Source organism: Myotis davidii, unplaced genomic scaffold, assembly GCF_000327345.1.
Source record: "Myotis davidii unplaced genomic scaffold, ASM32734v1 scaffold223, whole genome shotgun sequence".
NCBI lineage: Eukaryota > Metazoa > Chordata > Mammalia > Chiroptera > Vespertilionidae > Myotis > Myotis davidii.
In genome coordinates, this window is record NW_006294609.1 from 2543478 (window position 1) to 2551787 (window position 8310).

The window sequence follows — 8310 nt, forward strand, 5'->3', positions numbered from 1 at the left end:
CGGATCGCACCGCGGCTCCGGCACCCGAACCTTGTGCCTGGACGCGGACTGGCCCGGAAGGCAGATGTCACTTGTTTCCAGGTTATTTCCAAGGCCGAGCCTTCGGTGCCCCCCTCCCGCCGCGGCCCCACCTCCCGCAGGGAGAAATGACACGTTAAATCTGCAGTCCTTTGAGATGTCTGTTTTTAGCAAAACTTGGGCACCAATTACCGCATTTTTTTCTTTTAAAATAAAAGACGAGGGTGGAAAAAAAATTCTGCAATTTTTTTTTTTTTTTTTTTTGGATTCAGCAGCCTTGCCTGCCCGTTTCGGTTAGGACGGTGTCCGTCAGGGGTCCCGTTGCTGCCGCTGTGCGGGTTATGAGTCTGGTTGGTGTTGCCCTGTTATTATCGTCATTCCTGTTGCTTATAGTGTCTACAAGTCGAGACACCAAAGCCTTTGACTTTTTGGCTTTTAATTTTTTTTTTTTCAATGACAGTTGACATTCAGGATCCTAGTGTTTCACTTTGGCTTTAATGATAACCTCTTATTGCAGGAATCCTCAGGTACATTGCTCCCAGCCGTGGGGGCATTTTCACCCCCTGAAAATAATCATGACGTTTATTGAGGGCTTCTTGGGGTGAGGCTCGGGGCAAGCCTTTTGGATGTTTTCTGGGTGGAAACCTGCAGGTATTCCGTCCGAAAATGAAAGATCACCACCACCTTCTCTGCTTTTTTAGCAATTGCTTAAGCTCCTACCTGCGCCTAAGCACAACCTAAGCCCATCTGGTTTGTGTTCTTTATAAGTTTAGAAGAAACGCACAAGACTAAAACCGGGTGGAAACCTGCAGGTATTCCGTCCGAAGATGAAAGATCACCACCACCTTCTCTGCTTTCTTAGCAATTGCTTAAGCTCCTACCTGCGCCTAACCACAACATAGGCCCATCTGGTTTGTGTTCTTTATAAGTTTAGAATTTCGTGCCCTTATTTGTAGTTAAATTTTTATTTTATTTTATTTTTTTTACCCAGTGTTTGATACCGAGTCTGTGGCATCCCAGGTGACCCATAAATGCATGTGAACTTAACTTCAGTCATGTTTGACTCTTGCTTTTTAAGTGTTGTCTCTGTTGGTATTCTAGGCTTAGTGGATGGCGTGTAAGAGATGAATTGGTCCTCTTATACTCCATACAAAGATAGGCATCTTTGAATTCATCACATGTTGGCTGCCTGAACTTCTTCATTTGCAGATAGAGTTCTGGTCTTCCGTGTGTGTGTCTCCTGTGTGTGTGTGTGTGTGTGTGTGTGTGTGGTCCTTGCCCTGTATAAGGTCCTTGCCACCAAAAATATTTCACTTCATAGTATCCTCTACAGCAGCAGTTCTCAACCTTTCACAGGGGTTACTTAAATACATCCAGCATATCAGATATTTACATGACGATTCATAACAGTAGCAACATTACAGTTATGAAGTAGCAACGAAAATACTTTTATGTTTGGGGGTCACCACAACATGAGGAACTGTATTAAAGGGTCGTGGGTGGCATCAGGAAGGTTGAGAACCACTGCTCTACAGGATTTTGCAGAGTCCCATGTGTTCAGTAAATATTTGTTATTTAATTAATTGAAAATATGAAGTCCGTAAGTTTCAAGACTGGTTCTATAGAAGTCAAAGCTAAAGAGAAAAAAAACATACCCAGAAGGTGGTGTCGTAAAATCAGAGAAAAATGGCTTAATATCTATTAACATTAAAAGAAAATCTTATCTGTGTAGTGTTAGCTAAAGTTAACTTCACTGCATATAGCGTCCCATTTTATCCAAATTACTGGCTTCTTTAATCTCTTCCTTGTATAGGAGAGATGGGAGGTAGAGTGTCTTTTTCTCTATGATAAAAGAATGGACAGTGTTATTCCTTGCAAGCCTGTTGTTGTTCTCCTTTACAGTATTTTTTAAAAATATATATATATTTTAATTGATTTCAGAGAGGAAGGAAGAGGGAGAGATAGAAACATCAATGATGAGAGAGAACCATGGATCGACTGCCTCCTGCACACCCCCTACTGGAGATGGAGCCCACAACCCTGGCATGTGCCCCTGACCGGAATCGAACCCAGGACCTTACAGTCCGCAGGCCGACGCTCTATCCACTGAGCCACACCGGCTAGGGCAGCTTTATAGTATTTTTGAAGTGTTGTGATATTCTCCCCAAAGGCAGCTTGAGGGGCTAAGGTTTACCTGTCTGTAAGCTGTCATTAATTCTCTTCCTCAACAGATTTTTTATTGAGCACCTACTGTGTGCCAGATGCCGTTCTGGGAACTGGTGATGCAGCAGTGAATAAAACAGACAGAAATCCCTGTTCTCTTTGAACTCCCCCTTCAAGTAGGGGAGGCAGACAATAACCATATTAGCAAAATTCATAGTGGTGTTACATGGTAAGAAAACAGGGAGGGGGGAATATTAAGTTTTGGGGAGAAAAATTAGGGTAATAGAAGTTTTAGATAGGGTGGTCAGAGGAAAACTTGTTGAGAATGTGACTTTTGAGTAGGAATCTGGAGGAAGTGCGGAATATAGATCCAAAAGGGAAGAGCACACTAAGAAGAGGGAACAGCAAGTGCAAAGGTCTTGAGGTGGAGGCGTGGGAGGGGGCAGATAACATCATATTGGTTGTAGTTCTGAATAGTATTTATTAATATAGTGAAAGGTACAGAATCATGCCATGATTTTGATGAAGAGTTAAAGATAAGAAAACTGAGGTTCAAAGGATTTTACTAACTTACTAAAAGGTCATATAGCCAATGAATACAGAGCTAGAAATTGAACTCGAGTTCATGTTATGCTAAGCCTTGCACAGAATATGTTGGCAGTGGAATCTCCAGTACTTGATGTTCAGACTTGCTTTTGGGTGTATGCTTTCTCCTATTTGTGTGCAGGATCTTTGCTCAACCCTGGGAGGCCTTGTAACTGATATTTGCACGTACATATAGCTTTTTCCTGGAATTGTGCTCCTGGCTACCAAGTCTTCCTTTTTCAGTCTCAAAAGTTTCCTGGTTCAAAATTTATGTTAAATATAAATCTTCATGTTGGTCTCCTAAATCTTTTTTTTAAAATATATTTTTATTGATTTCAGAGAGGAAGGGAGAGGGAGAGGGAGAGGGAGAGAGAGAGAGAGAAACATCAATGATGAGAGAGAATCATTGATTGGCTGCCTCCTGCACGCCTCACACTGGGGATCGAGCCTGCAACCCGGGCATGTGCCCTTGACCAGAAATGAACCCAGGACTCTTCAATCCGCAGGCCAACACTCTGTCCACTGAGCCAAACTGGCTAGGGAGGTCTCCTAAATCTTAATTGGAAAGCAGTGGCAGGATCACCCTGGATATGAGATTATTTTTTGAAAAAATTTTATTTAGGGAGGCTTTAAGTTATTTTAGCATCTTACATATTTTTAATATGTGTAGTGTATGTTTCCCATGTAGATAGAACTCAAAGAATCCATATGCTTTAAATCAGCATTTGAGCTACAATGCACTTTTAAGGGAAACCATATTGACTGATGGTACTACACAAGAATTTCAAGAGTGACCTCTTCAGATTCCAATCAGGGCAACAGAAGAAGCCGTTTTTTCCTTTTGATAGGTTTGGCAGACTTGACCCACCTTGAATTTGGCTAGGACATCTGGGCTAAAATCCTGGCACTGGCACCAAGTACCAAGGAATCTTGGCCATAATTAGTAAAGAACTTTTTTTTTTTTTTTCCAATCTCCATCTGGCAGTTCCAGAAGGACAGATTCCACTCACACTAACTCAGTGGGTGGGTCCGTTTTTTGACTGTGTTATTGTGGTTCAGCAACAACAGCTTGCAAGTTTTCTTTGCAGAATATTAGGAAGGAGGAAGTAGTCCTGTTACAGGATCCCTGCTGGGAACCTTCTCCCGGTATGTCTTTCCCTGGGGAAACTAATGCATTCTCAACCACCTCTTCTCAGGAATTCGGATGAGATTACAGAGAGAAATGTTGCGGCCCTAATGTTTTCTAGAAGCAGAAGGTCTAATCTGCTTTGGATTTGAATTAAGGAGTTTTGATACTTGTACTTTTCTTTGCTTGCTTATGTCTAAGCGTAGCTTGGTTTGGATCCCAGTTAGAACTCTGCCCATTTTTTACACTTAAAATTGCCAAGCCCTTGATATACTGTGCCTCTTCGGAAGTTAAGGCCCTAAGAACCAGATGTTCAGGGTGCATACCCCCCGGAATCCGGGGTTTGGTGTATAAAGGACATATAAGAGGAAGGCCACTTTAATGTTTGTTTTCTGATTTTACAAATCCCTAGTCAAGTAGTGCACTGAAATATTTGGCATATTTTTTTCCTCTCTCAGAAAAGATAAGAGGTATTAGGGATCTTTTCCTAAATATCTTGTAATCAAATCTTTTGACCTCCTGCATTCTCTCTTTAACTTGACCGGGAATCTAACTCTCAACCCTTTGATGCTTGGGCCGACACTCTAACCACTGAGCACACCGTCCAGGGCACCTCCACAGAATGATTTATTAGAGATATTATGTTCTAATACCTAAGGCAGTAAGGAGCCTATTTCCATTTTTTTTCCAGACTATAGAATAAAGAACCTTTGAAGGCAGGGTAGTTTGTTTTTTTTTTTTAAATCTTTTTTACAGCCTCAGTGAAAGAAAACTTTTATCACTACGTCTCATACATGGGTGTATCACACGAAGCCATATTGATAGTTTTTGTTGTAAGGCACACGTGGCTTGCTTAGGTTATTCCATTGAGAATCTAGTATCAGAGTCAAATTTAGATTTTAGTTTTTTAGTGAAATTATTATTTTTCTTTGAAGTTCTCAGGTTTATTTTTTTTCTTACGTTTTACAATTCAAGTGACCCTTACATTTTCATAACATATACAAGTTATCTTATAATATGTGGGTTCAATGCATAAGGCATAAAACACCACAAAAAAATCCACAGAAAAAAACAAATTATTCATAATTCTGTCTAGAGAAAATCATGTTAGTATTTTAGAATATGTCCTCCCAAATGGTAAGATCTTGTTCTTTTTTATGACCTAGTAGTATTCCATTTCAAAATTTCCTTCCTTTCTAAGGCTGAATAATAATACTCCATTGTGTGCATACACCACATTTTGCTAATCCATTCATCTGTCAGTGTTTCCATGTTTTAGCTGTTGTGAATAATGTTATTATGAACATGGGTGTACAAATATCACTTTGAGATACTGCTTTCAATTCTTTTGGGCATATACCCAGAAGTGGAATTGTTGGATCATATGATAATTCTTTTTAATTTATTGAGGAACTGCCATGCTATTTTCCACAGTGACTGTATCATTTTATATTCCCACCAACAGTGTACAAGGGTTCCACTTTCTCAATATCCCCTGCCAACACTTCTTTCTTCTTTTTTTATATTTTTTATTTTTTAATTGCAGTTATCCTAATGGTTGTGAGCTGGTATTCTTGGTGTAGTTTTTACTTACATTTGAAAAAAATCATTAATGATGTTGAGCATCTTTTCATGTGCTTATTGGGCATTTATATAGCTTTGGAAAAAATGCCCATTTAAGTCTTTTGTCCAGTTTGAAACTGGTTGTTTGTTTTGTTGTTGTTGAGTTTATCCATTCTCTTTCATTTTGTAAAATATATTTTTATTGATTTCATAGAGAAAGGGAGAGGGAGAGAGAGGGATAAAAACATCAATAATGAGAGAGAATCATTGATCAGCTGCCTCCTGCACGCCCCCTACTGGGGATCAAGCCCTGCAACCCAGGCATGTGCCCTTGACTGGAATCGAACCTGGGACCCTTCAGCTCAGTGGATGCTTTATCCACTGAGCCAAACCGGCTGGGCCATCAATTCTCTTTTAGTTCAAATATTCACCAGGCATATATTGAGCACCTACTGTAGGGAAGCACCAGCTCTGATGTTTGGGGATACAAAGTTGAGTAAATCAGGCACTCATCCTGCTCTTGGGGAACCCAGGGCTATTCATGGAAGTGAGGTTAAGAGCAAGAATTCAGTTTTTTGCCCCACAGAAAGCCCAGCTCTGTTACCATATGGAAGACCTTGCATAAACTGCTCAACCTTTTGGAGCTCAGTTTTCTGATCTATAAATTGGGGATGATGGCTACTTCCTATACTCTTTGTGATGATTAAATGAATTTATGTAAAACTGAGTACATGTTAGAACTCTTCTTTTTCCTTCCCTTTAATCCCTGTATTTTCCTGATTCCCCATTACTAAAGGAATGAACACCTTAATTTTTCTTTCATTTAACTTAAAATGGGGTGAAACCCCACTTCTATTACCATGGGAAATGAAAACCATTCTTCCTGCCATGGTTTAGAAAGTTATTTTCAGTAGTAGTGCCTTGCTGTACTGAAGGGCATATTTTATTTTTTTTAAGTAATATATTTTATTGATTTTAGAGAGAGGGAGAGAGAGAGAAACATCAATTATGAGAGAGAATCATTGATTGGCTGCCTCCTGTACGTCTCCTACTGGGGATCAAGACCAAAATCCGGGCATGTGCCCTTGACCAGAATTGAAACCGGGACGTTTCAGTCCACAGGCAGACTCTCTATGCACTGAGCCAAACCAGCGAGGGCGAGGGCATATTTTACACGAACAGTTGTCACTGAAGAACTTGTAATTTATGAGAAGTTAAATATTCAGCATGGAAAAACAACTCGTGCTCCTCATGTCAGAACTTGTGCCTTGCTAGATTTCAGGCCCTTTAGTATGTTTGTCAATTTTATTTTCCACAGCTTAATGACAGAGGTGTGTGTGTGTTGGGTATCTCTCCAAGGTAGAACCTGCTGTGTGTCTGTGTAGAAGATTATCCAACAGCTAAAAAATAACCAACAATGAAGTTGGGTGTTAAGATGCAAATGAAAACAATTTCTTTTTGTTGTTGTTTTTTTGTTAATCCTCACACCTGAGGATATTTTTTCCATAGATTTTTAGAGAGAGTGGAAGGAAGGGGGAGAGACAGAGAAAGAGAAACATCAATGTGAGAGAGACACATCGATTGCCTCTGCATGTGCCCCAACTGGGGCCTGGGATTGTGCCTACAACCAAGGTACCTGCCCTTGACCGGGATTGAACCCGGGACCCTTCGGTCTCAGGGCTGACATTCTATCCACTGAGCCAAACTGGCCAGGGTCAAATGAAACCGATTTCTAGTTTCCATTTACAGCGTGTAGGTTGGTTGTGTAGAAGACTATCGTAGGGACTTGTGGGTAAATTTAGCAGAGTGTTATTTTCTCTTGAAATAGCCAGGTATCCTTCCGTAGGTGTTGTGAAAATAGAAATGTGGTTATGTTTTCTGTTGGCTCTAAAGACCTGTAATCCTAGGGTGGGTGGGGGGCCTCAATAAATGTACATCACTCAGAGGGGAAAAAAGAACATCCCTGAGGGAGGGGGTGGGGACGGGACCTGTAGCAACTCTTAAATTTGCTCATTTGCAAAGTGAAAATAAGAAAAGAAAGCCTTCTTAAAGAGAAAAGAACCAACATGGAAGCAATTGACTCTTGTGTGAGTTTTCTTTGTGCTCCTTTCTGGCTCAGAACAAACAGTTGGTATGTGTTTGCTTTTTGTGTGGGCAGATCAGAAACTTTACTCATCAGCATACTTTCTGTAGGTCAGGAGTCTTTCATTTGGAGGTTGGGGTTTAAGTCCTAGGCTGTTTTAAGTAACTGTGACCCTAACAAGTGATTTCACTGTATATTTATATCTATTGAATCGAACCTGTGACCCTTCAGTACGTGGGCTGATGTTCTAACCACTGAGCACTGGCTCGGGTATGATTTCACTTTTTAGAAGCGTTTTCCTCAGTGGTAAAATGAGGAAGTTGAACTAGATTGCTAAGGTCTCTTCTGAGTCTAAAATTCCATGATGCTATATTAAGTACGTTTGCTCCTTTTTACACATTAGTGTAATTGACTGCTGTCGACCTATTAAGTTCTTCTGGGAGATACTAACCAGGCGTAGTCACTTCAGTCCCTCTTAAGATCCATCTTAAGCTGGTGGTATTAGAGCTACAAAGCCTCTAGGTTTTGTAGAAACTTGTGTAAATGAGCAAAATAGCTCCAATTACTCAGCTTTTCATGGCTCCTCCCTACCCCTTTTTCAGTTCTTTTGCAGATGGAAGAACTTTAGGAGGATGCTTATATATATATTTTAAAAAATATATGTATTTTATTGATTTCAGAGAGAGAGGAAGGGAGAGGGATAGAGAGTTTAGAAACATCGATGAGAGAGAAACATTGATCAGCTGCCTCCTGTACACCTCCTACTGGGGAT